Genomic DNA, 26,947 nt, shown 5'->3' on the forward strand with positions numbered 1-26,947 from the left:
CACTAAACACGCACAGCCCTTGCTTCCCCACACAGGCTAACGTTTAAGAGCCTACACTGCCTTCACTACTTCCAAACGTATTGGTCCATTCTGCACACAGTCCATCTGACAGTGTCTGTCCCTTAGCATGGAACACAGGGCTGATCTCCCTCACTGATACGCAGAATCTCTTGAAAATTCAAAAGCAGCGAAATTGACATGACTTTGTCTTCCCAACACTCTCATCTTAGTAGAGGCATCTTGGTGGACTTTACACTTTAGGGTTTACATAATGATGTGATCACTTGCTCTTTAATACAACTGATGAAGTAAGCAATACAAGCTGTGTCTTACAGGTGACAGGCTTGGAGTGGTCAAGTGAATTGCCCAAGGCTGCAAAATGCCAGGACTTGGGACTTAAGTCCAGCATGTGTTCCGCTATACTACGGAACTCATTGTGTAAATCTGAACCACATGACTTTACGGTACTCACGCATGACATGAAAACAGACACTTACGACTTGTAGAGCACCAGGAGACAATACTGTGTGCGAATATCTCATCAGATTGTTCCTTAACTTATTATTTGACGTTCATATTACACTATAGGTTTACATAAGCAAATCCACATACAGTCTATTTTGTGGGTACTTTAAGCTATTTAAAGAAGAATGCAACTACCAGTATTTAGAGCTAGAAGCTTGACTGAAATGTTGCAAAATCCTTAGATAAAATACGGCTTAATGTTCCACAATTGCAAAAATGCAAAGTAACAGAAAAACCATCTAAATATAGGAAACCAGTCTAAACCCTTTCTCTAAGAAAATCTCATAGGAGATCATCTTTTTATATTTCTTTTTTCCGGTGGTGGTGTGGGTTTGAACTCAGGACCTCACACTTGCTAGGAAGGTGCTTCACATTTCTCAATTCAACCAGTAGTGTGTTTATCAGTATATGACAAACCTACATCACACTTAACTATATGACAAACCTACAGCCAACATCATACTTAACGGTGAAAAACTGAAACCATTCCCTCTAAAATCAGGAATGAGACAAGGATGCCCACTATCCCCACTTCTATTCAACATAGTACTGGAGTTCCTAGCCGGAGCAATTAGGCAAGAAGAAGAAATAAAAGGAATACAAATAGGTAAAGAAACTGTCAAAATATCCCTATTTGCAGACGACATGATCCTATACCTTAAAGACCCAAAAAAACTCTACCCAAAAGCTCCTAGACACCATCAATAGCTATAGCAAGGTAGCAGGATACAACATCAGCTTACAGAAATCATTAGCATTTCTATACACCAACAATGAACAAACTGAGAAGGAACACATGGAAACAATTCCATTCACAATAGCCTCAAAAAAAATCAAATACCTAGGAGTAAACTTAACAAAGGATGTGAATGACCTCTACAAGGAAAACTACAAATCCCTGAAGAAAGAGATTGAGGAAGACTACAGAAAATGGAGAGATCTCCTGTGCTCACGGATTGGTAGAATCAACATAGTAAAAATAGCAATACTACCAAAAGCAATCTACATGTTTAATGCAATTCCCATCAAAATCCCAATGACATTCATCACAGAGGTTGAAAAATCTACCTTGAAGTTCATCTGGAAACACAAGAGACCATGAATAGCCAAGGCAATACTCAGCAAAAAAGAGCAATGCTGGAGGTATCGCGATACCCGACTTCAAACTACATTACAAAGCAACAGCAATAAAAACAGCATGGTACTGGCACAAAAACAGACATGAAGACCAGTGGAACAGAAGAGAGGACCCGGATACGAATCCACTCAACTATTCCCACCTCATTTTTGACAAAGGTGCCAAAAATATATGATGGAGAAAAGACAGCCTCTTCAACAAATGTCGCTGGGAAAAGTGGTTACCCGTCTGCAAGAAACTGAAACTAGATCCATGTCTATCACCCTGTACTAGTATCAACTCAAAATGGATCAAGGACCTTAATACCAGATCTGAAGCTCTGAAGTTAGTTCAGGAAGGAGCAGGAAACACTCTGGAAGCAATAAGTAGAGGCAAGGGCTTCCTCAATAGAATCCCAGGAGCCCAGCAACTAAGAGAAAGAATGGACAAATGGGACTTCATAAAATTAAAAAGCTTCTGCACAGCAAAAGAAATGAATGGTCTCTAAACTGAAAAGACCACCCACAGAGTGGGAGAAAATATTTGCCAGCTATACATCAGACAAAGGGCTGATAGCCAGAATATACAGGGAACTTAAGAAACTAAACTCTCCCAAAATCAAGAACCAATAAAGAAATGGGCAACTGAACTAAACAGAACTTTCTCAAAAGAAGAAATTCAAATGGCCAAAAAACACATGAAAAAATGCTCACCATTTCTGGACATAAAGGAAATGCAAATCAAAACCACACTAAGATTCCACCTCACCCCTGTTAGGATAGCCATCATCAAGAACTTCACTAACAACAGGTGTTGGTGAGGATGTGGGAGAAAAGGAACACTTGTACACTGCTGGTGGGAATGCAAGCTAGTACAACCACTCTGGAAAAAAATTTGGAGGCTTCTTAAAAATCTAAACATAGATCTGCCGTATATGATCCAGCAATCCCACTCCTGGAGATATACCCAAAGGAATGCGACACAGGCTACTCCAAAGGCATCTGCACACCCATGTTTATTGCAGCACTATTCACAATAGCCAAGTTATGGAAACAGCCAAGATGCCCCACTACTGACAAATGGATCAAGAAAATGTGGTATCTACAAACAAGGGAATTCTACTCAGCCATGAAGAAGAATGAAATCTTATCATTCGCAAGTAAATGGATGGAACTAAAGAACATCATTCTGAGCGAGATTAGCCAGCCTCAGAAGACCAAAAATCGTATGTTCTCCCTTATATGCAGACTTTAGATCTAGGGCAAATGCAGCAATGTGGTTGGACTCGGATCACATGACAAGGGGAAAGCACATACGGAGGAATGGGGATAGGTAGAAAACCCAAAACACAAAAGCGTCTCCACAGGAACTAATACAGAAACCTTAAAGTGACAGAGGTCAACACGAGAAGGGGATCAGGAACCAGTGTAAAGATCAGTTAGAGATGAGTCAACTTGGGATGTAACACATTTGTACATGGAAGCAATGCTAGGAATCTCTCTGTATAGCTACCCTTAACTCAAATACCAAAAACGCTTTGTCTTTCTTATTATGCTTATGTCTTCTCTTGAACAAAATTAGAGATAAGAGCAGAACAGGTTCTGCCTGGAAGCAAGGGGGGTTGAGGGGAGAGAGTAGGGGAGGAGGGCAGGGGGCAGAAATGACCCAAACAATGTATGCACATGTGAATAAATGAATAAAAAAAAAAAGAAAAAAGGGAAAAAATTTTTTTTCTGGTACTGGGATTTGAACTCAAGGCCTCTTGCTCGCTAGTCAGAAACCCTACCACTTGAGCCACTCCACCAGCCCTGAAAGAGAATTTGGACAGAAAAAAATCATAAGGGTATGCAGCCCCTTTCTCTTGTGGGTTTTGAAAGTGATGCCAAGTTTGCTTCTTAGATGTGTGACATGAACTGCAGAACAATCTACTTTCGGTGTCAGCCAGTTGTTACTGTAAGGGACACTTACGACTAGGAAAAAGAAGAGGTTGTTTCACTCAGAGTTTGAGAAGCTGAGGGTCTAGTCAGCACAGCCCAGTCTCAGAGAAGCTGCCCCTGGCCTTCATTGCATATGCACAGAGGGTGATGGTGCCGGAAGCCCACAAGCAGCTGTCATCCCTAGAACTAAGGAGGGAGCAGAACTGCTCCTTTTTTGGACCTCATGATCTGCCACCAAGCCCCACCTCTTAAAGGTCCCACCACCTCCAATGGCACCAAGCCTTAACTCACATGATCTTTTGGGCCTACACAATTAAACCTTACTTAAGCCACATCAGCTCATAAACCACAGGAACAAACCACGTTTTTAGCCTTTTCTGCAGAACTCGATTACATAGGTATCTATGTAATTAAAATTAGTTTTTTATAAATTCAGTTTATGGGCATCTCCTCAGGAATGTTTATATATCTAGCGAAGCACAGCTGGCCCCTGGCTATATTTTATCTGTGTACTTTAAAAGGCTCCAGTAAAATCTCATCATCCACCACCTGACAGACTCACGTTACTCTGCCTCTTTTTTGGGTTAGCATTTTCATAACAGATTTTCTACTCCCCTGATCTTTGGTTTGCATCCACACCTCCGAATTTTCTACAGTGCTTCATGGATTTAATTTTCACCAACACTTTTTTGGTTTCATCTCTACTAATGTCAGGTTGTACTAATGCTGACCCAGGCCACTGAGCAAACAGAGAGAGCTGGGCCTATAACGACAGGTTGGTTGCCTGTCACTGAACACACTGGGCCAAAAGAGTGAGCTGGTCTTACAGAGATGGGTCGGTTGCCCGTCACCAAACATACACTGTGTTTCACATCGTCTGGCCCTCACCTGGTTCCATACAATTACATCCTTTTTAATAAAGGCAGCCCTTCAAATACACAACACAATTATTTTATTTTTTATGATTTTATGAGACTTTTCAGACAAGAAGGTTTCACAAATCTGAAGCAATATTTTAGATCACAGTTCCAATTTTCAGTTAGCAAAAGAGAATTATGTATTTGACCCATTGATCTCTCTCTTCCAGTAGGCCTTCACTTCAGAACGCAAGAAGACATGGAAAAGCAGGTATGGGCTTTAGCGCTGACAAAGACTCCTGCTCAGAAAAGTCCATATTCTCCCCCAGTCCTGGACTCTCCTTGTCAGGCTGGATCTCCCACTTCCCTTGCAGCTCGGTGTGGCTTGTGACTGTATTCTGGCTGCAGAACGTGACGAGGAGTGACATTGTGTCACTAGGCCTGGCTCGTGACACTTCCCACCTGTACTTCTCCCCACGTCCCCCTTCAACCATCTGCATGTCAGCTGATAACACAGGGTAGTTTTCAGTACAATAATAGCAATGATAATGCGAGCAACAAATACTAACACAGCACTCTGCACCAGTCCCTGACTTGAGAGCTACAAATTTCATCTAACAACCCTATGAGAAGGACTGTAGTAGCGATCTCCCCATTTTTTGGATAAGGACACTGAAGTAACTTCCCCAGGCTCACACAGCTAGCAAGTGGCAGGACTGCTCAAGAGTCTGCCCTTTGCCCCAGCACCACCTCCATCATGTTCCCGTTTCTTTCTCTCAGGTGGTCACGTGTTCTTCATCTGTCATGATCACAGTAGGGTAGCCTGAACATGTGTGCGCATCAGAAAGTCCTTAGTGGCTGAGAGAGCCTCATCCCACGTTCCTAGGAGTTTAGTTGGGAAACCATAGGCCAATTCCTCATAAATTGATTATTTAATTGGTAGAACAGATGTCTTGGTTTGGATTTTTAGGCCTCACTTAAGCATCCTTGATTGTTTTTCATTAACAGTTCTCCCCATTACTACCTAGGGACAGTCTGAGAGGAAGAAAGAAGTAAGCAGCATTGTTAAAGGGATTTCCTGGTTTCTTCCTCTCACCACTGTCCTCCAAACCCAGAGGGGAAGGGCTTCCCTGCTCATGAGCATGAGGTCAGACGCTCCTCAAAGAATTCCAAAGTGGAAGCAACCTGTGAAGTGACTGCACCTCGCCATCTGGTCCCGATGAATGAAATGGTGGTCAGAGTTGCCCTGGGTCCCAGTTTTCAGAATCTCTGCCTGGGTGGAAGCCCCATGCACCCAGTGTGCTCTGCGGTCTGTCACTTACTTATCTTTGCTGTTTGGTCTCCAGCAGATAATGTTTCTCTGGTCTCTAGGTCAGCTCCGAGCTCACTCGTAACTAGTGTTTCAGCCGTTACAGAAGTCAACCAACTGTCACAGGAGTAACCTACAGTACATAAGCAGATGAGAGAAGATCCTCCCGATTCTGTAACGCCACTGTGCTCATGCACGATGATCCACGCTCCTAAACAGCATTTTCACACCACTCTTGAACTGGAAGTGGAGCAATTACAAAGTATATGGTGAAAAAATATGGGCCTTTAGTTAACAGCTCAAAGGAAATCTGTAAGACAATGAAGACTACATCTTAAGACCATTAAACAAAATCCTAATGGATACTTTGCAAAACTTTTAATTACTTGCAGCCTACATCTTCACCTTTGGCATGGGAAATACTTACAGAGGCATTCTTGGCCAAGGATCCCCCACGTAAGCTTCTTTCCCCAAGAGGTGAAAGGCATAAATTCATATTTGCCAGTGATTTTATAAATAACACAGTTGCCTTGTTCAAAACTAAGGAAGAAAACATTGATTAAAATGTCAGTTCAGCAAGGCAAGTCTGCCCTCTGTATCTTGGACTAATTTGGGGCTCAAAATCTTCTGAATGCCTTTCTGGATTCTTCAAAGATATGTACAGACTTCTGCCTCTGTTTTTTAAGTCATAGCATGTGTTACTGGGAATTTGAAGAGCTTTTCCACGGCTCTTTCCCTCATCACACAGAGTTCCTAGTGGGTTGGGACCAAGCCATATTTCTTCTACCCTTTAACAAAAAACAAAGAAGAAAGAAGAAAAGGAAGCCCACATCTCAGGACACAGGGAGTTCTTTGAAACCAAACAGAGGCAGAATTACTGCCCAGTCTTCTACATGTGTCATGGATAAGAGTCAACATTTGAAAAGTTCAGATAAAAGACCACAGATCTGTATGCAGTATTGTCATTATAAAAATAACTCCATTTTTCCTGTTATTTTGGTTGCTGTTTGTAAACAATTTTTTTCCTTCAGAAACAAATAAAACCCCCAAAGTTGGACATTCTTATAAATGAACATGAAATCATCAGTACTTTTCTTTGATAAAAAAGGGAACAGGTACTGAGTAATGCTTTTTTCAGCTCAAGATGATGAAGGTGCTATCTATAATAATAGGGACACGCGTATAATAATACAGTTTTTAAAATCTTTCTAATCATTTAATGATCTATAGAAAGCAGGCTTTTTTTTTTTTTTTTTTTTTTGGCAGCACTGGGGTTTGAACTCAGGGTTTGGGCTTGCTAGGCGGGCGCTCTGACACTTGAGCTAGGCCTCAGCCCTTTTTGCTTTGGCTATCTTTGAGATCTGGTTTTAGATAAGGTCTTATGTTTATGCCTGGGCCAGCCTAAACCAATGCCCTTCTATCTGGGCTTCCCACAGTGGCTGGGATGCTAGATGCCTGCCTGCCACTGCGCCTGCAGCTCTTTATTGACTGAAGTGGGGGTATTATGAAAGTTTTCACTGGGCTAACCTCAAACCTCAGTCCTCTCAATCTCTGCCTCTGGAGTAGCTAGAATTATAGGTGTGGTGCTACCACACCCAGCTTATAACAAGAAACTTTCTAATTACGCTTTTCTCTTTATTTCAGTTCAATATTAAAGGAAATCCATATTTCTCCATGTTCACAAAATGAAACTTTTTTTTTTTTTTTTTTTGCAGTACTGGGGTTTGAACTTAGGATTGACACCTTGAGCCACTCAGCCAGACCTTTTTTGTGATAGGTTTTTTCAAGATAGGGTCTTGTGAACTATTTGCCCATGGCTGCCTTCAAACTTCGACCCTCCTGATTTCTGACTCCTGAATAGCTGGAAATACAGGTGTGAGCCACTGGTGCCCAGCTAAACCATAATTCTTTTTATGTACTTTGTATAATTCTTTTTATGTACTTTGTATGCCTTTGTTGAAAAGACAAGCTATATCCCATATGCAGAGTATAAACAAGAAGAATGTATTTAGTCAACTAGTAATAGTTTATCTTCTCAGTTTACTATGTGCTGTGCTATAATTAGGCTGAATTCTGTTGGAAATACATCATTTACCTGAAACTTTTTATAGCATACTAAAGAAACAGAGAATAAGTATATCACTATTGTCCTTGCTTGGGCTGAGCATGATAGCAAAGCATGGGAGGCTGATGCAGGAAGATCTTGAGTTTTAGACAGCCTGGACTATGTATGCTGTGAAATCCTGCCTTTAAAAGACAGTTGCTTAAAACTTACATTAAGCATTGTGTTACCCTTTATTAAATTACTATATTAAGTACATAAGCATAATTAATAGACCGTAGGAAACTAGATTTGCTTTTCATGGCCCACAAATAACTGCTTGGATTCTTCAGACTAATGTATGACTTCTCATGAGCAAAGCAGATATGAAGGAAGAGTGGCTTTATTCTATATTTGAACTAGGGCAAAGGCCCCCGCTCTTTCTCGTGGTTCTCCCCTAACCATCCAGTGATTGTAATTTGTTGAGCTGTGTTCTAGCTTCCCTAAGTGATGAGATCAAGACTACACCACCCATGGGTTAAGTCTAAAGAAAGCTAGACACTTTGAAATGATGCTCTTAGTCAAAAAGTATTATGCTATTGTGTGTGCTCTTTTTAATGAGAGGAATATAAACAGAGGTTTAGAGAAAGCATTCAAGTATTTTAACAGGAAGGTTTCACCCAAGATTCCTTTGGCCACTGAGGCAAAGCATTTCTGACAGATACTGGGACTAGAATTACAGCCCTAGAACCCATCAGCCAGCAATCCACCCACTAATTAGGTGGTTCATTTTCTTTTCCCTCCCCATTTCCCTACCTGCCTCACATCCTTTCCCAGCCTTGCCCTGTCGCTTTTTTTCTTGGATCATCTAGACCTCCTTGGTCTACTGACTTGTGCTATGACTCACTGCCCTGGATATATTCTTTTTCTTTCCTGCCTCTCCAGGCCTCTGGGCTCCTCTCTGACAAACCTGTCTGCCTTGCTACAGGAACTCTATAAAGACTTTAACCACCCTGCAAGTGAGAAAGTTCTCTGGAGGTCTCCCAACTGTCCCAGCTTCCAGTGGTGGGGGTGTGTGCAAGCAGTACTGGGCACTGAGTCCATCCCCTCATGCACATTAGGCAGTGCTCTGCCACTCAGCTCCGGACCCAGCCCTTCAGTGACTTTTACTTCCCCTGAAGTTCTAAGGCACCAATGACCGGAACCATACAATTAGTACTTAATTACTGTTTGCTAATCTTTCTGTCTTTTTTTTCCACTTGAGTAGGCAGCTTCTAGGCCAGGAACCACCATATCTAGCTCTTGAGACACATAGCATCAGTATAACCTTAACAAAGAGCTCATGGGTTGAGCAGGATGGGACATGGATCTCACGGAGATAAGTTCCGGCCTCAGGTGGGCAGAGCAGAATTGGGGGTTAAGTACTCAAGAATACAGGAGGATACACTCAAGAACCAGAAGCTCAGTAATGGAACAAAGAACTTTCGCCTTGAAGAGGCATTTCCACTGCTTCATCAGTCAATGATCAATTATTCTGTGGCAGTAATGTTTTGGAATCCCTCCCAGGTGTTGGGAGTAAATGAGCACAGACACCCTGCTTGGAGCCCATTTCTGCTGTGAAGTGTGAGCCGCGCATAGGTCTACCTTTCTTGGCTAAGTTTCCACCTTCACAATGAGGCAGTCAGACAGACGACCTTTAAAAACCAAACAAAGAAAACAAAAACAAAACTAAAGAATGAGTAGTGCCTTCATGTAGCTCTTCACCAGGGTATGTGATGGTTCATCCTGCCTTCCATCTGCTTTAAACCCGGATCCCACTTGGAAGACCACTTATTCATGTGTTCAGATCGATGTCATCCCTGCAGAAGAAAAGTCATATGGAATACTTGGCACTACTTTCATTGTCTGTGGATATCCGAAAGATATCTTATTAGACACAGGAGCTGGCAGGAAAAACTTCAACCTGTCTTATTTCTTATTACTCTATGAAATACAAGATAGGAAAAACCTAATGGAATTCAGTACAGGCAGAACTTCACAAGACAGGCAAAGTACCCTCAAGTCTGGAAGGATCAGGTTGAGGGGGCTGCAGAATCCAGTGTGCTGGGATGCCACAGACACTCCAACTTAGTAAAAACAGCACATGCCAGAGCTACTTTTATAAATCAAGCACTCTTTGTGGTAAAGGAAAAGGGATCAAAATATCAAGGCAAGCATACCATTGGCCTGAGGTATGTGTCAGATTTATTGTGGCTGAGAAGATTAAAATCAGCCACCATTAAGGAGGGTGAGGATGAACATATTCAGATGGCAAGAGGTCTGAAAATTATGTGATCAAGCCAGAGAGGCCCCTGGGTAGATGGTAAATAAAGGACACATTTAAAAACAAAGGCTGAAAGGCAGCCAAGGCCTGCAGACAGAGTTGAGGTGCAGCACTACCTGCCTCTAGGGTTAAGAGAGCAAAGCTAAAGATAGCAAGATGAATCAAAGTCATATGAAAAGACCATAATGAGAGTGAGTAGAAAGGTCGCTGACACAGGCTCAAAAAGATGGTGTCGGGATGGGGCATCGGAATGCACTCCAGACTCCAGACCTTTCTGGAGTATGGAATTGGGAGTCACACCCACGATACAGAAGAGCTGGGGCAGAAGGCTGAGAGAGGAATGGGAGAAAGATGACAGCCGACCAGCACTGAAAAAGGTCAGTACTAACTACTGAAGCAGCAGCCTCTGGCCTAGCCCATTGGGCCTGTCGGGACAGCCAGTCACCCTTCTGAGGCCCAGTCAGCCCAGACAAATTGCAAGTAGGGCAGTGAGCCTTTGAGGTCAAAGGCAGGTCCAATAAAACCCCAAATGGTGGGGACTTTTTAGTTTCATTGGCTCTTTCTTACAAACCACATAACCATTAACATTCTACTTCTTTTCCCACTTGCCCAAGCCATCTCCAACGTTTATAGTCACAATCCACAAAAGTCATAGCAGACATCTAGTCCTTACCCTGTACCAAATACCAGTGGCACACTTGGTTGAAATGGCCCCGACTGTGCAGACACATCTGTGTTCAAATGCTAGCCCTCTTATCCTCAATACTGGGACCTCGAGGGGCCTGCCATAATGCCTTTGAACGTGGTAAGTGTTCGTTTTATAGATGAGAATCTATAAAATGATAAAAAAACAAATACCTATATTGCAGGGTTGTGAGGACTGAGTGGGATTTGAATATATGTAATGCACTAGTGTGTGCTGGGCATGAGGTTCTCGAAGTCTAGAAATGTAAGAGATTATTATTAGTTCTTGGTTGTCTTGTCCGTTAAAAACAAATGTTTTAACTATCCTCACTCCTTTAAAAACAACAACAAAAACCCACCCCTGTAGCCTCAAAGCTTCCTCTACCCAAGGACCAAGTGCCCTTATTGTGCTCCACCTTGCCCATGAGGAGAGAAGTCAATTTGATAGCGCACTCATAGCAACAGGTCACACTATTACAAACTCTAAAAGCTATTGGGCGATGATCACAAGAGAGACCTGATAGGCTGTCCTCAAGTGACATGCTACCGCTAGGTAGTCACTCATTCCGCTTCTGAGTGAGACAGCCTTCTCTGGCTTTGCTTCTCCATCTCCACTTGCTTCCTTTTGCACTATCTCAACCTCATGTGGAGATGAAAGGTGTAGCCAAGAAAACATTTCCACCTCCTCGAGCATGGCTGTGCCATCCCACAGCAAATGACTGCCGAGAGACACAAGTAAACTTTTCCAACACATATTTCGCCCAGACAATGGGCTAAGTGGAAATGCAATGAAGCAGATAAGGGTTGATGACTCAAGTTTCCAAACAGATTTCTAGTAAATACAGCCTCAAAGCTAATCACCAGATGCAATCCATCTGAGCTAGCAACAGGGCATTCACTTAGCAGTCAGTGACTCCCTACAGGATCAAAGACATGGAACTTGGGATACATAAAATTAAACTGGACATAGAGGCTTCTGCCACAGCAACATGAACCAATTTCAAAAACATACAGTAAATGTGAGAGTGAAAACAAGCTACAGGTTACAAACAAAGTGACTGTTTACAACTAAGTTTTAAAATGTGCCAAGCAATACCAAATACATGTTTTAAGAGTGTACACATATGAGGTAAAAATAAAGACATGCATGAGCATGAAAAATCACAGTGGTTCTGGGAAGAGCAGCAGCGGGGGGATGAAATGGGGGAGGGTAACACAGGGAGCTTCCACTCTCCCGATGTGTCTGGGTGTAGTCCCAAGGGGACATCCACATCCCATACTTGGGGACAGTGCTCGGCTGGCACTGTCCTGAAACTCAGTACTGTTAACTTCGAACTTGGGTAAGTGATACCAGAAGGGCATGGGAGCATGAATGAGCACAGGAGTTGCATGCACATGGCGGTTGAAATGGCCGTGAACAAAGAATTCTGGTGTTCTCGTGGGGGGAAGAAGCTCGGTGAGATTCAGGGAAAGTACACTTTTCCGTTTTGCACTGAGGCCTGGCAATTATGTAGGCAGCCACGGACTACTTAGTACTAAACTACTAAGTTCTCCCCAAAGGAAGCCTGGCTTCTCTAATCGTCTGAAACAAGTGTTTAATTAATTGAAATATGTCGGTGCATCTTAGAAAGTGTTATTTTCATCATGTCCCTTGAAAAGAAGGAAAAGAATGATAAAGCCCGTGACATTCTGAAGAGCAGAAGGGAACTGAATTGGAAAAAATATGTAGTTTTTTCAAAACTGGACTTTGAAGTGAAGGCTTGGAACTTGCTGGGCAGCCACTCTCCCAAGTGACCCACACTCCAAACCTTTTGCTTTGGTTATTCTTTGATAGGGTCTTGTGTTTGTGCCCAGGCCAGCCTGGACAAACTACAGTGCTCCTACTTATAATCCCTGATTTACTCTTCCGGCTTTAGCAGGGGTGACAGGTGTGTGCCACCAGCACGGCTTTTATTGGTTGAGATGGGCTCTCAAGAACTTTTTGCCCAGGCTAGCCTTGATCTGTGACCCTCCCTATCTCTGCCTCCTGAGTAGCTGAGATTACAGGCACCGGCCACCGTGCCAACCTCTGCAATATTAATCACATTCACTCTGAAACCACCTTTTCTCCAAATATCAGTAAATGGATGTGGTTACAGTTTTTGTGAAATTGCTTGACTGCCCATGTTGGAAAGCATATGTAAGTCTTGACAGGCTCCACACTCTCCTTGGGGGGCTGAGAACAGAACCACGGTTCCCTCTGAAGCCCAGTTCTGAGCTGTCAGTACGTCCCTGGCTCCCCTCCCAAGATTCCCAGTTAGGAACGGAGGCCTGGTTTTGCCTTTATCTATCCTAGTTTGGCATTTGACAAATGTTCTTTGAATGGCTCAAAAGCCTAAGAGGCACTTGATGTGGAACTGGAAAGATTTCAAACATCAGATTTTCTCCAAAGTCATAGAGCAGGGCCATGGAGATCAAGTGACTGTGCATCACTTGATCAGCATCTGATGCACCTGAGTCCAGGGGAAAGATGAAGTCGTCTACAGCTTCTAGACTGCCTCCGCAAGGAAATGAGAGGCATGAGGCCAGCAGGTCCTGCTTCTTAGGGTAATTTACACTAATGCGCCTTGGGAATTACTGATTTGGGGCAACTGTTTACTGGGTTTGTCTGTTTGTAGCTTTGGAATTTTCCTTAATAAGTAATCAACAGATCCTGAAATTGGTGGCCATTGTCCATAGGCGAATCCCTAGAGCATTCTGTCTGTCAAAATGTAAAACAGCCAGCAGAGCATGGGTTGAGAAAACAGGAAGGATTTATATTATAAACATATTACTGTCCAGCCACTCATTTTCCTGGCTGGTCTGATGTTATAGCTTTATTTGATTCTTTGCCATGGTCGAAAGGCAAGGCAACTGGCTTGAATTATCCAGCTACAGGAAGTGGGTGCACTAGCACGAGAGGCCAGATTCACACACCCAAAACAGAGCTCCTTGGTGTTCCTTAGAGGAGAGCCTGTCAGGGCAGGGGGACTTTCTGGAAGAGGACAGGGGTGCTGTTCCTGCCCCGTTTCATTTTTAGCTTCAGGTTGAGGTGTTTGGAAGGCTGTCCAGATGTCTCCCAGGCAGAAAAAGAGTTAGGAAGGAAATCAGACAGAGAAACGGATCTGTGTGTGTGAGGTGAATCTCATCAGTCTCTCAATGCATATTAAAGAACTTGGGGTAAGGAAAGTAGGGTAATGCCTTGGACAAAATGTTTTCTTGTCCTTTGCAAATTGCATGGAACAGGCAGATGTAACATGTGGACAGCTGAGGTTGACATTGAAGTGACCTCTGAAAGCAAACACCCCAGTGAAACTGTTATGTAAACTGAAATGACTAGTCATTCATTCATTCCAGGCCACCAGGGCAGGCAAGCGGGCAGGAGCAGGCCTGGCTTCTGGAAGCAGAAAGGAGATGGGAGCAAATCCTCACTGATTTTTTAGGGCGGGCTGCATAAAATTTTCTAAGTAATAGGGATTTAAAATAGTTCCAATTTTTAGAGAAAGGCTTTTATAAGCTTGATCGTAGTAAAAGGAACACATTGCTGTTTCGAATCTAAATGATGGTTACTAAATTTAATCAAAACTACAGGCTGCAGTCTGAAAAGTATCTAACGTAATATGATATGGACTAATGTGTCGTTAGCTCATGGTCACTGCAATGAGATTAGCTTCCAATAGCATCGTAATCAGATCTTGGAATTGGGCTGGGTTAGATCCATGTCCAAAGACACATAGCCAGGAATAAGCTTGATGCATTTCACAGCAACATTTTGAATTATTTAAGTAAAGTAACTTAAAAACAAAACAAAACCTCTCATTTTATAAACCCATCATGAATCATGAACTCTCTGACCTCCCCCACCACTCCCAAGAACACAGCCTAAAAACCTCCAGTTTGAAAAGTGGCTTACACTGATGCTGGCTATATTTTTAACCAAACAATGACTTTATTTGCAAAGCTAAAGATGTGGTTTTAAAAAGTCATACATTTGATGTACTTCACACCAAAACTTTGCTTACTCCAATGAGTTGCTTTTTAAAAAAATCTTCAAATTCTGTGCACTGAGAGCATGGACATAAGGCCTTTCTTAAAGTAAACAATCAAAAATATTCTTTTTGCAAAGTGGCTTAACTGATGCTTGCTACACTTTTAATGAGCTAATGAGCTTTATTTGTAAAATTCACAATTTTGTTTGCTGTGAGGCGGGGACAGGATCATCAGAGGAGCCCTGCATCTCCTTTGTGCATGGGAGGTAATAGGATTAAGCTTGAAGAATTGAGTAAGAGCCTGAGCCAGTTAATATGGATGGATCACATTTCAGGGTTCCTGCGAACGGGCATGCCCCACACTTCACAAAACAACATTTAAGTGATTCTTCAGGAATACACTGAGTTTTGGGAACTTGTGTGCGCTTCCTTTCTCTCTTGAGCCATAGGGCTCTTGGGTTTCAGGCATCCTCCTACCTCACAGCCTCATTCCCCGCTTTTTGTCCAGTTACACAAAGAAACAAGGAGAGATTTGTGTGCTCAGAGGATTCTGTGTATGAGTTAATAATTTCTTTCTTTCTTTCAACAGTGGTGCTGTATGCACCAACCCTCAACTTCAGTAAAAGTAGCAAAAGTAAACTAAGACACCCAGGACCTGCCCTCTCCCCCCAGGTCATGTAACGAAGCTGGGGTCTGCTGCTTTCTGCACACAGTGGTTATTACCAAGTATCGTTTGCAGCGGGGAATGTTTGGCATTCCTGTCTAGCAGTGGCCCGGATTGTTTAGAATAGGTTTTTACATAGGAGCTCCACCATCTGTCCGTGTTAGGTCAGATTTCTGTGAGAACCTATGCATACAGCCTCCAAACATATGCAGCTGTCCCAGATCAAACAGAAATGGCTTCCTGCATTACTGTGACAACAAAGGGTCAAGTCTGAAATGAAAAACATAAGAAATAAGAATGGTAAACAAAGGCACTCCCCTGTACAAAACACCAAGGAATGTCGCCAGTCGAGGGCAGGCTCAGAGGCTGTCCTGGCAGAGACTCACTAATTACCATTTAACAGCAATGCGCCTGCCTGAGGACTTAGCACTTGACTCTCTCACAGTTTTCCCTCCTTTGCAATTCCTCTATTACAGAAAGCCGGTTTGTTTGAAGCTTATTAAATGAAAGCTGTACATAAAACTGGAAAGAAATATACCATCACATTCTGGAAAGGAAGTTAAACAAGAATTAAAACAAGCTGTGATGATCTTAACACAGACACAGAAAACCTGTTACTAGGAAGAGTTGTTAGGTCACATTTCCTGTTTTTTCCTAAGTCCTGGTTTCTTTTAAGCATGCCTTCAGCATGATGTTTACTGCTGTTGATTAAGATTTCCACAAGTAAAATCCAGAACTGTTCTTTAGGACTTCTCATTTAAACACTTCCCAAACAGTATCATCCACATTGTCTTCTTCACTGTAGTTAGGACATGGATCTCAGTGGCTGAAAATTAGTCTGAGACACGACAAGATGACTAAGTGTGTGTTCATGAAGGAGTTATAAAGTGAAGAGTCCATAAGCTCTCTCTTTAACCCTAAGCAATTTTAGTACAAGATTCCAGAAATCAAAGTGATCTGCTACAAAGTACATCAAATTAAAGCCACACAAGAGCTGCTGATGGCTTTGTTTTGTTCACTAAAAAAAAAAAAAAAAAATCTGCAAAGATCCATCTGACTCTAATAGTAACCCATTATAAAGTTAAAATAACTGAATCCAATCGTTCTCTGTGAAATGTAGGGGAATAAAAATTCCTCCCTTGGGAAAGAAGTATAAAACATTAACATTTTTCTAAGTATTTTATAAATTATGCTGCTTTATTAAACACATACCATTAGGAGTCTCTTCTATTACTGACAACACTTTTCTTAATGGCCTTTACATGTTTAAATAAATGGCTCCTGAAAACGTGCATTTACATCATATAAATAAGACCTTAATTAATATAAACATACACAGACACAAACTTTTTAGAAATGTCAGCTTAAAACTTTCCAGTCTAAATAAACCCTCTGATGAATGGTCCAGCAAAGCAATTTTTAATGCATTTTTACCCCTAAAAAGCTCATCAAGATTCAGAGGTACAATTCAGAAAAAGAAACCAAAATAGCTCTGATGAAGACTGAATGCCCCATTCATGCAATAAGTAACTGAGAGCGATATCCAACAGACGGATAGTTTTTGAGACCAATCAAGGCCATCTGACTTCTTCTTAGTATCTATTATTATCTCACCATGACCATGCTCATCTATTTGTTCTCCTATTTATTGTCTGTCTCCCAGCCCACCATAAGTTATAATTTTCCTGAAAATAAAGATAGCCGTTGTCTTGTTCTCTGCTCTATTTAGCACAGCACTAAGTGCACAGAAGATGCAAAAAGCAGTTCATTTAGGAGTTCATGAATGAGAAAACGTAAAGAAGACTACTATTTCAATGTGTCCCATGGCACCCAAACTGGCCCATGGGTCAGGTTAGGTGCTTCCCCCTTCTACCTCAGCACCCCTAAGTTTCTACCCAATACATGAGCCCTGGAGTAAAGACTGAAATCCCAGCTCCCTTGCAGCTAACTACCACTGAGTTTGAACTACTTTTATGCAATCAAAAGTACTCTGCAGCAGCCTTGAGGAAAACTCCTTCAAAGAGGGCTCGTGCAAGCCCTTCAACCTTCTTCCCACCTTCCTCCTTCCTGCTGTCTGGAGTGGGCAGCCATGTGGACTGGGAGCTGACCTTGAGAACGAAAATCCTATTAGGATCCTAGAGCAGCAGGACAGCAAAGGCCTGGGAAAGAAAGAAACCTCTAAGTAACTTAAGTCATTTTACTGTTAAATTTTGAAAAATAATTTGAAGAACAGGCCCATGAAGATTTTACATGTGTCTTTTTAAATCTATCATTTGATAAACACACTGAGAACTGTTCCCGACAAATGGGCAAATATTTCTAAGCACAATATTTTGTCCCCAGAATTAAGCTGACTAGAATGGGAGACCATAAAGAAGTTCAAAACTGAGTTTTTGTCTTTAAGAAGTTAATGACTTAGCCAGTAACAAAGGACACACATGAAACCCTCATCCCCTCTCCCCAACACATCCACCCATAGAAAAGAACACAAAGCAACAAAGAACAAAGTGCAAAACTGCTGCATAACTGCAGTTGTGGAAGGAATTGAGCTCCAGTAGCTTGGAGCTCTTAGGGAGGCACAAGGGAGGAGCTGGCCCTTGAGGTGGGCCTTGCAGGAAGGGCAGAACCTGGAGAGGCAGTGAAAACTGGCAGGGCATCTTCAGGGTGGGGAGCAGCAGCAGAGGAACCACTGTTTCAGTAACGAGCACGGCATGTTCAGGGAGCCTGGAAGAGGTCAACCAGATGTGTGGCCTCTGGAAAGAGAGCCCTGCCTTTTCCCAGAACATGGTCTCCCAGCCTTAATAAAGAGTCCCTGTAAAGGACGACGGCTCCCTCACCATTTACCCTGCATTTAGGAGATGAACCTGCTCCAGATTCTCCTGCTGTGCATCCAATGCATGCCTGACATTGCACTGCTCATGACTCCTCTGAGCCTTACCCTAAAGCACACCCTAGGCCTGAGGACCCTGGTTTTCTTTAGGGATCCTGCTCAAACATCCCAGGGGTAACATTTATAGAAACGGGCTTCTTGCTATGCAGCAGGCACATATGAAGTCTCGCTTTCATACTCTGATGAGGTGTTTTAAATTAAACTGTTAGGTAATAAAGCAATAGAATGACCAGTCATTGCTTCCAAAGAAGACGCCAGGGAATTCAATTACTCACAAGCTAACCACAATCACAGGATAAGGAAGCAACTTTCCTAACAAGTTCCCTTTCAGCTGCTTCTCATAAACAAAGTCCATGTTGAGTTTTAAAAAATCTCACCACACAAGCACCTTTGCGTAAAAGAAGAGCTCTGTCTAGTCTACTGAAAGCCATGAGCACTGTTTTTATTAGCAGGACATTTTTGGAAGAGCAGGCACCTCAGGAGTCCAGATAACCTCAGTTAACTAGAAGAATCAAAATGGTGTCTGAGTGGAGCCAGGCCTACTATTAAGTAAAAAGCACTCTCTGATGAGAGAGCCGGAAATGTAACAACTTACATCAAGTTTCCATTGTAGGGTGCTAGGAGCAGTGAATAAAATCTCTGGGGTCTAGTCAAAGACAGATGAAACCAAACTGAACTTCTTCCAGAATTGTGCCTAAAATGGCTCCTGGGAATGGCTCCTGGCAGTCTGGTGGAACAGGAACACACAGGCCAGGTGTGAGAAGACCTGAGTACTGGTTTGGCTCTGCCACCATGGAATGTGACATTTGTTAACCTTGGTTTCTTTATCTACAAACTAAGACTATCTGGACTAGAGATTAGCTATCCCTGATATCAATGCGGCTCCACCAATGACCCTGTGCCAGTGATCCAGGAAAGAAGGGAGAATGTTTTCCTCTCTTTGTCTGCTTTTCTGTCCATCACCACCTCTCCATATGCTCAGAATCAAATTAATATACCAATTAATAAACAGCCATCCTCATTGCAATCTCCTCTGAAGCTTGGCAAATTTCATGCTTGTCTGGTGACAGCAGCAGCTGCTGCTCTCCTCAAACCACATCCTTCCCCTTCGTCATGAGGCCTCCTCTCTGGCCACAATTGCCTTGGCCAGAGCTCTCTCTACGTCAGCTTCCACCAGAAACTGCTACCCATATGCAGAGTTCTAGTTCATTAGCCTCTCTGAAGCAGATCCAGCTGGCCAGAGCAGATTCCAGGAGGTCAGGACCAAAGAATGCCACAGCATCTCGGCATACTAAAGCTGAAAGGCATCACAGAAAGGATCTAGTCTGACTGTCTCCCATTTATAGATGCTCTGACTCGTCTACTTACCTAATGTGGCCCAGCCAGAGCTAGAAGCCAAGTCCCCTGACTCAGGGGTCAGCTGTGATTTTGAAAGAGATGGAATTAGATACCACTGAACTAGAAGCTGTTATTTATGGTGTGCTCTGTGTCAGGCACTGTGCTAAGTGCCTCTTACACCCAACATGTGCCAACCTGAACTCAGAATCTGCTCTTCCACTTGGCTCCTCACTCTGTCCTCCCACCTTAGTCAATGGCATCCCAGTCCATCTAGCAACAGCTCCCACTTCCTCAAGCCCTGTATTCTCCAGAGCATAGCATACATATGTCTTCCAATCTTCTCCACCAGCTCTGTCTTCTTTCACCCTGGTCCGATCCACCTTGGCCTCTTGCCTGTGCACCATTCCATTGCCACTACTCCTGTAGCTGTCAATCCATTTGCCAAACAGAGGCCAGCGAGACTTTGTGAAAACAAGCCAGATCATGCCCTGTCCCTTCCAGCTCCCTTCCACCCTGGTTTTCTCATAAACATTTAGGAAGAGAATCAGACTTCTACAAGCCCCCGCCTTGTCTGATCCTTGATGGTGTCATCAATCTCATTCCACCCCAATCTTCCCATAGGTCGTTAAGTTCTATGATCTCTCTATTTCGTCTAAAGTTCCTAGCTCCTTCAAACCATAGCTATCCATCCCTTTGCATAAAATTCTCCTTTTTACTCCTGGCCTGCCTCCCATCTGTGAGCCACTAGCGCCCACCTTCTTTTTCTTTCTTTTTTTTTTTTTAGGGGGGGGGACGGGGCACGAGTCTCCCAGCATAAGCCAGAAAACCTGCTGGACAAATTCTAAAAGAGCTGTGACACTTTCCCAAGGTCTTCTTAACATTTACTGGATTGTATCAGGATGGAACAGGCTCATAGAAGATGTAAGAGAGAGTTAGTCTGATGTTTAGTTGATTCACTTGGATAAACGGAGTCTGTGTTAGGCTTAAAAATGTACCCCAAAAGATATCCACAGGAACCTTGCCTTATATGGCAAAGAGACAGAATGGAAAGGAGGGAACGTCTTTGCATATGGGGTTAAGTCAAAGATCTTGTTAGGCAGATCATTCTGAATTTATCAGGGTGGCCACAAATGTAATCACATGTATCCTTACAAGAGAGGCAGAGGGAGACTTGACAGAGGAGAAGCAGATGTGACAATAAGGCAGAGAAAGCTCTGAAGACTGTCTTCAGTTAGTTTGGGCTAGTAGAACAAAGTACCATAGACTGGGGGCGGAGGTGTACAAACAAAAGAAATTTATTTCTCACAATTCTGGAGGCTAGAAGACTGAGATCAGCATGGTTGAATTGGCAAAAAAAAAAGGTATCTTCCTGGTTATACTCATCTGCCTTCTCACTGCATCCTCGAATGGCAAAGAGCAATGGAGAGAAAACAAGTGCGGTCAAGTTGTCTTTCTTTTTGTACTGTTGTACGGGGCTAGGGGTACACTGTGGCATTTACAAAAATTCTTACAATATATCAAATACCTCATACTTGAATTTACTGCCTCCATCATTCTCCATTATCCCCCCTTCCCCCATTCCTGAAATAGTTTCAACAGGTCTCATTTTTCCATTTATACACATGTGTACACAGTATTTCACCAATAAAGCACTAACCCCTGTCCTGAAGGCTCCACCCTCACAACCTAACTATCGTCCAAAGGCTTTGCCTTCTAATACTATCACATTGATTGGTATGTTAGGATTCGATATAGGAATTGGGGGGACACAAAACATTCAGTTCATAGCAAAGACGCTGGCCTTGAAGATGAGTGATGCATTCACAAACTGTGGAGTGCCACTGCCACAGAATCTGGGAGAAGCAAAGAACAACACTGTTCCTGAGAGCCTTCGGAGGAAGTGCAGCCCTCCCTACACCCTGATGTCAGCCTAAGCTTCAAGTGTGTGCCTCCATGATGACTGAGAGAATCAATGTCCATTGTTTTAAGGCACTAGGTTTGTGGTACTTTGTTACAGCAGATGCAGGAAATTACTATAGGATCTATAACACTATTATGCTAAAACATGGTACCTTCCATCTGGAAGCTTCACTCCCTCTCCACCTCTCCCATCTGCACCACACACACACAACACTCGGTCACGGATTTACAGGGTACCTCCATCCTCAGCACGTCTCTATTATACATTCCCTTTTCTGAGCTCAAGACTTAATGGGAAAAGCAAAGTAAACAATGACTTGATATTGCTTCCAAAATGTTTTGGATCCACAGAGATCTGCTGTTTTGGTTTTTTGTAATATAATAAATAGACTATAGTAAATAATTGCTTTAGGATAGCTGGAGAATCCTATTTCATGACAGAAGCCTAATTTTAAGTCAAGATTCTGCCTCAAACTTTAGGGTTTGAAGTTGGCAGACTGATAACTCACACTGCTAATTTTATAAGACAAGATGCCTTAGAAATATAAATTTTCGGTGACGAGTTTTAAGGTCATAAGAAGTCAAATAATATGGCCTTGGGGCTCAAGTGGTGGAGTGCATACCTAGCAAGCATGAGGCCCTGAGTTCAAACCCCAGTACTGCCAAAAAAAAAAGAAAGAAAGAAAACAGAAGTCAAATAATATTCAGGAGCTGACACATGCTTTGAAGAAAAACACTTTAACTACTCTCAACACTCCCACCCTGAGGTCTGGGGAAGCCTCTTGCCAGAGCAGCCACCTTGAAGTTCCTCCAGTCCACATCCAGATGGGAAAGTGATTTTCGGTTGTTGGAGTTAATCCTGCCGAAGGAAATGAGAAATTTCCAAAGCTGTTGTCAGGATCGGTCTGCAGCTTGAGATGAACAAACATGGGATGAGCTCACCACAGTTAAAGTATGGCTGAGGAAATGACTTCGATGAGCACCACCATAAAAATACGTAACAGGAACCCAGACAAGGAGACAGGAGAGCAGATATGGTGCGGGGAACCAGGAGAGGCGACTGAGTCATGACAGAGGGACAGGCAGGAGGGCGAGGACATTTTAATTAATATAATCTCCTGAGCAAAGATGGATCTTAGAGAGCCCCCAGCAGCTCTGGAAAACTGAAAAATACTGTACCTTCCACAGCATGTTTATAGATGAGGAATGGAGGCCAAGGACAAGCAGCTATGTGGCCATGCCAGGACTCAACCCAGGGCGCAGTAGACAATATGGTTGTCCAGGAATGACCTCCAGCCTTCAGGTTACTTCAGACATTAGAGGTGTGTCTACGAGCTCAGGTGATGGTGAGCTCTTTTATTTCTTAGGGGCAAATTAATTTTTAAGCACAGAATCTATTCTATGAGTTATTCATCCTGGCTGCTTTTTGCCAATTTTTTTCCAATTTGACATTCAAACAGATGCAATACCTGCCAGTGTCCTGTTCCTTCCTCTATTCTCTGCCTCCCCTCAGTCTGCATGGTTGTGGGACAGTCATTTGGTGAAACTATTTCTTCTCATTTAGATTACCAGGGTGACACTCCAGCCTTTACCAGCTGCCCTGAAAACAGAAGCCTGCGTTGGCACTGTACCTTTGCAGGGTGGGGACGCTAGTCTTTGGGTCCACAGACTGAGTCAAATGTACCTCACGCTAAGTCCTCTGCTGCTGTGTCCCCACCCCAGGGCCCAGAGTCCCAGCTAGGCTTGCTTAGGAAACCAGAGCTCAAGATGTGAGCAGCCCCAGGCATGAAAGCTGTGCCCGTGTGAGCCTGTTGTTAAGGTCTGATTTTAGTAATTCCTCAACAGTGGCACTGACGACAGGAGCGCATTTATCTCTTGTCACATGGATTCTGAATTCAAGAAGAGGGTGACTGTGGCTGTGCATAAGGTAGTTTAAATAAGGATAATCTGCAAATATATTTTCTCTCTAGAACATCATTTATCAAGCCTAATGCACATTTGATCCTATGCCAACCACCGTTTCTAGATAACTTAAAAATAAGGTTCCTCACAATGCCTAAGTGATAAACAAATACACACTATTCTAAAAATATTTTAAGTAAATAATAATAGTGAAAAGGGTGCTAGTACAGTTTTTAGCAGATATATATAGGTGTGTGTCTGTGTGTGTACATATACACATATCTGACATTATATATGACAATTTGAGCAGTCTCCTCAGGCAGTTTTTTTCTTTAGTTTCTGTTTCTTTTAAATTCGAAAATCCTAACTCACACAGAGATTGTCAGAAAAGGCTGTACAGTGTGGTCCCTTTGTCAGATACACTTGGATGTTCAGATTCAACATAATTCTAGAAATTATGAGTTGACTTCTCAACAAGGACCTCTTTCAGTGTTTGGTAAAATAAACTAATGAGCACATTAGATCCAAGGACCAAGGTTAAATATCCCAGCAAGGAAGAGAGCAACACAGAGATGCCTGCTCCACTAATGAATAAAAATCCATTTATCCAAAATATTGGCAATTTGTCACACTGCCAGGCACAAGGGATACAGATGGAAATAAGATGCTACAGTTTGGATGTGATTTGTTCCTCAAGGGTCTGTGATGCAAATAAACCTCTTTTCTTTATAAGTAGGCCATCTCAGGTATTGTGTTACAGCAACAAAATACTAATCAATATGTAAGCAGACTGGGTCCCTGCCCTCACAGACCTACAAGATTTTTTTGTACATAGCACTAAATTGCATAATGGTAAATCCTGAAATAGTACATCACTTGAGATAATCACCTAATTAATAGGAATGGCCTTTATAGATACTACTCAGTGTCATAAGGTCAAGTTTTAAAGTCATACCACACGCCAAAATCTACTGTGAGACACTTTCGCCTCCAGTACACTACTTGCTGCATGCTTTCTTCATTCTATGAGAAATTGTCACACTTTCGGCTACTTCTTACCACTAATTGTTCCCTGAGAATAAAAAAAATGTCATCAGGTCACATTCTCATGTAACCCTTTTTCCCTGAAGCGATGGATGTCTTCTGCCCTTTCTTACTCATCACACCCGGTTCCAGCTTACCTTTTCCTTCTCCTTCACAGCTCCCAGTATAAATGTGAATCAAACCAATCAAACGCTCTTTTCTTATAACATGGTGTTCATAGAGCAAAAGCTCATCTAACAATTCTCTCTCAAGTGAGGACTGCACATTTGTCAGAGCTGAGTCACAATGTCTGCATCACTGGGAAGCAAAGATCCGCCAGCATGCATGGTGGTCGACACGTGAAGCACAGAGGTTACGCAGTATCCATTCAGTGAAGAAATCCCACCAACGCCTGACCTACTCTCTATTCTCTCAATGTTGTACTTGTCATTAACTTGAGACAAGATTGTACCCTGTTTTCTCCGTGTAGAGTACAGCTCTCAATACTCTCTGTCACTTTGACCTCTTTTCTGGTTTCACTGCAGAATTCTGCAATCTCATTTTGAAACTCACAACTTTGGATTTGCTCAGGGAAAGATTTCAACAGCATACCTAGGTTTTGGTTGTTTTAAAAGGTGACAGGAAGGCTCCAATGACTTCCTGCCACTGTTTGGCAGAGGGACAGGACATAGACAAGGAGAGTTGCAAGGACTGCTGCCTCAATTTCAACTATTTAGCATCACTACTCCCCCCCACTCATACACACCTTTTTTTGGCTGCTTCAGCCATCCTGACCGTGGTGTCATTTGCACCACTGGTTATAAATACACATTCTGCATTTGCACTGGAGTCCTATTCAGCACTCACAGTGCCGACATTTTTATGAGTTCTAATAGTGCCTGACTCTTTCTAACTCTTCATTACCCTCCACCATTGACCCATGTATGAACTGCTGTCTAGTAAGGCATAGCACACCTATGCAAGGCCATAAGTTCAAACCCCAAGAAAGCAAAAAGCAAATTTATGTGAACAAAAATGGCAGATAACATAAAAAAGAAAAAGGTAGTCAACATGCATTTCCCTCGGCTGACCAAATATTAGCCAACACTTTTTTAGCACAAATACAGTCTCTTTTTTTTTTTCTTTTAGGAATAGCAAAGATTTATTATTTCTCTCTAAGAGATACAGCAGGAGGCCTAGCAAAAGGGAACCGTCACTCTATGCACTAATTTGGGGTTAGCACAGGCTGTTAATGGTGTTTCCTTAGGATTTCACTGATTGGTTGCTTATTTCTCGTGGGCCTTCTTTCCTTAGGATTCTGCTGATTGGCTGTTTCCTCCCTGGATCATGGTTTGAAGTTAGCGGTGTGGGACCATCTCCTGAGTTTGGCTTTCTCTTCTGCAATCTACCTGGTCTTTGGTATTTTTCTGTCAACCACATCTCCTTTAAAAGGGGGTGAGGAGTTCTCTCCACATTTTTTCCCACAGAACAACAAAACCAAACCTGGTTTCATCGTGTCAGTGTTTCCCACTGGGTAGGGTGGAGACGTGCCTGCCTATGTATTGCACAAGTACAATCTTAAATCCCTGCACGGGTTCCTGGGAGGATTAACGTACAAGACTCAGAAAGACTCTGGCGTCTATGTGGCCCCACATGTGTTGGAGGCCATCTCCATGCTGGTCTTAGGTTGGAAACATTGAACAGGCCACACAGGTTCTCCCTGAGAGCACTGAGCCAGTGCTGTACTCAGTTAGGCACTCAGTAAGGTCATTTGCTTTCTGTTTATTAGTAACTTAATTAAAAAGTCCACATCTTCTTGTTGCTAGCAGAAAGATGTCACTGACTGACAGGCAATGTTTTGCCACTGGAAAGAAGTCAAAGCACTGAAGACATAGCTATAAAAAGTGTGTGTGGGCGTGAGACATAGCTCAGTATAGAGGGCCTGCTTAGTGCACACGAGACCCTTGCTTTGATCCCCACCACCACAAACAAGGAAAGAAAGGAAAAGCTCACTGAGTGATACAACAAGAAGTACTTGAAAAAATCCACAAACTCCATGAAGAGAAGCATTAATGTTTACAAGGATTACTTACTGAGCCGACACTCGGTTGGTGCTGGGGGCCGCTACAAATGCCTCAGAGAGATTACCTCATTTAATCCTAAAACTGATCAGTAGCAGCAGGCTTGTCAGTAAAACACCCTTCAAATTCACCTCAAACAAAATCTAGGCTTGTTTTAAAAGTGCAAACCTTAGAGGAAAGGGGAAGAGGGAGGACATGATCGAGAGTACTCATGGGCACGTATGAACATAGAATAACAAAACCTGTTACATGGCCTAAAACGTGGGGACAGGAAGGCGTAAGAGTGACTGAGGGCGAAGTTGATCAAAGCACATTAAACGCATGTATGG

General features: G+C 42.7%; 1 protein-coding gene and 1 non-coding gene across 21 annotated transcripts in view; both read right to left on the bottom strand.

Annotated features, from left to right (window-relative positions):
- Positions 1 to 26,947, bottom strand: part of Aopep (aminopeptidase O (putative)) — a 293,876-nt gene that overhangs the window by 163,734 nt on the left and 103,195 nt on the right. The gene's annotated exons all lie outside the window — the stretch shown is intronic.
- Positions 20,492 to 20,553, bottom strand: LOC141415956 (U7 small nuclear RNA). The gene has a single exon (XR_012440898.1). It is a non-coding gene; the product is annotated as a U7 small nuclear RNA (small nuclear RNA).

The sequence above is a fragment of the Castor canadensis genome, chromosome 13 (assembly GCF_047511655.1).
Source record: "Castor canadensis chromosome 13, mCasCan1.hap1v2, whole genome shotgun sequence".
Classification (NCBI taxonomy): Eukaryota; Metazoa; Chordata; class Mammalia; order Rodentia; family Castoridae; genus Castor; species Castor canadensis.